Source organism: Sardina pilchardus, unplaced genomic scaffold (genome assembly GCF_963854185.1).
Source record: "Sardina pilchardus unplaced genomic scaffold, fSarPil1.1 HAP1_SCAFFOLD_221, whole genome shotgun sequence".
Taxonomy (NCBI): domain Eukaryota; kingdom Metazoa; phylum Chordata; class Actinopteri; order Clupeiformes; family Clupeidae; genus Sardina; species Sardina pilchardus.
The window spans coordinates 10,001-12,448 of NW_026910928.1; positions in this window are offsets into that span (position 1 = coordinate 10,001).

A 2,448-nucleotide genomic window follows, 5' to 3' on the forward strand; every position below is an offset into this window, starting at 1 on the left:
TCTTGCCTATGATGAACCTGTGGACTTAGTCTCAGGAGCGAAAATTTTTCTTCTCTCCTATGATGAACCTGTGGACTTAGCCTCAGGAGCGAAAATTTTTCTTCTCTCCTATGATGAACCTGTGGACTTAGTCTCAGGAGCGAAAATTTTTCTTGCCTATGATGTACCTAGGCTTCCTATGATGAACCTGCCTTGCCTATGATGAACCTGCGCTCCAGCACGGGGCTTTGGTGGGTCTCAGGGTTGGGTGGGGAGTGCGGGAGGCCAGCACGGGGCTTTGGTGGGACTCGGGTTAGGTGGGAAGCGCGGGAGGCCAGCACGGGGCTTTGGTGGGACTCGGGTTAGGTGGGAAGCGCGGGAGGCCAGCACGGGGCTTTGGTGGGACTCGGGTTAGGTGGGAAGCGCGGGAGGCCAGCACGGGGCTTTGGTGGGACTCAGGTTAGGTGGGAAGCGCGGGAGGCCAGCACGGGGCTTTGGTGGGACTCAGGTTAGGTGGGAAGCGCGGGAGGCCAGCACGGGGCTTTGGTGGGACTCAGGTTAGGTGGGAAGCGCGGGAGGCCAGCACGGGGCTTCGGTGGGACTCGGGTTAGGTGGGGAGCGCGGGAGGCCAGCACGGGGCTTCGGTGGGACTGGGGTTAGGTGGGGAGTGCGGGAGGACAGCACGGGAAGGCCTCCCGCACTCCCCACCTAGCCCAGAGACCCACCGATTCCCCTGAGCTTTTCAATACCTCTTTTTGTCCACAGGAGAGCGCTCTCCATTTTACCCTTTTTGTCCACAGGAGGGCGCTCCCGCAGACCCCCGCTTGTATGGCGGGCCCCAGCACCTCCGCCCAGACCCCCGCTCACCCCCGCAGACCCCCGCTTGCTATGGCGGGCCCCTGCACCCCCGCCCAGACCCCCGCTCACCCCCGCAGACCCCCGCTTGCTATGGCGGGCCCCTGCACCCCCGCCCAGACCCCCGCTCACCCCCGCAGACCCCCGCTTGTATGGCGGGCCCCAGCACCTCCGCCCAGACCCCCGCTCACCCCCGCAGACCCCCGCTTGCTATGGCGGGCCCCTGCACCCCCGCCCAGACCCCCGCTCACCCCCGCAGACCCCCGCTTGTATGGCGGGCCCCAGCACCTCCGCCCAGACCCCCGCTCACCCCCGCAGACCCCCGCTTGTATGGCGGGCCCCAGCACCTCCGCCCAGACCCCCGCTCACCCCCGCAGACCCCCGCTTGTATGGCGGGCCCCAGCACCTCCGCCCAGACCCCCGCTCACCCCCGCAGACCCCCGCTTGCTATGGCGGGCCCCTGCACCCCCGCCCAGACCCCCGCTCACCCCCGCAGACCCCCCCTTGTATGGCGGGCCCCAGCACCTCCGCCCAGACCCCCGCTCACCCCCGCAGACCCCCGCTTGCTATGGCGGGCCCCTGCACCCCCGCCCAGACTCCCGCTCACCCCCGCAGACCCCCGCTTGTATGGCGGGCCCCAGCACCTCCGCCCAGACCCCCGCTCACCCCCGCAGACCCCCGCTTGCTATGGCGGGCCCCAGCACCCCCGCCCAGACTCCCGCTCACCCCCGCAGACCCCCGCTTGTATGGCGGGCCCCAGCACCTCCGCCCAGACCCCCGCTCACCCCCGCAGACCCCCGCTTGCTATGGCGGGCCCCAGCACCCCCGCCCAGACCCCCGCTCACCCCCGCAGACCCCCGCTTGTATGGCGGGCCCCAGCACCCCCGCCCAGACTCCCGCTCACCCCCGCAGACCCCCGCTTGTATGGCGGGCCCCAGCACCCCCGCCCAGACTCCCGCTCACCCCCGCAGACCCCCGCTTGTATGGCGGGCCCCAGCACCCCCGCCCAGACTCCCGCTCACCCCCGCAGACCCCCGCTTGTATGGCGGGCCCCAGCACCCCCGCCCAGACTCCCGCTCACCCCCGCAGACCCCCGCTTGTATGGCGGGCCCCAGCACCCCCGCCCAGACTCCCGCTCACCCCCGCAGACCCCCGCTTGTATGGCGGGCCCCAGCACCCCCGCCCAGACTCCCGCTCACCCCCGCAGACCCCCGCTTGCTATGGCGGGCCCCAGCACCCCCGCCCAGACCCCCGCTCACCCCCGCAGACCCCCGCTTGTATGGCGGGCCCCAGCACCCCCGCCCAGACTCCCGCTCACCCCCGCAGACCCCCGCTTGCTATGGCGGGCCCCAGCACCCCCGCCCAGACCCCCGCTCACCCCCGCAGACCCCCGCTTGTATGGCGGGCCCCAGCACCCCCGCCCAGACTCCCGCTCACCCCTGCTCGCCGCCCCGGCTATGGCGGGCCCCTGCACCCCCGCCCAGACCCCCGCTCACCCCCGCAGACCCCCGCTTGTATGGCGGGCCCCAGCACCTCCGCCCAGACCCCCGCTCACCCCCGCAGACCCCCGCTTGCTATGGCGGGCCCCTGCACCCCCGCCCAGACCCCCGCTCA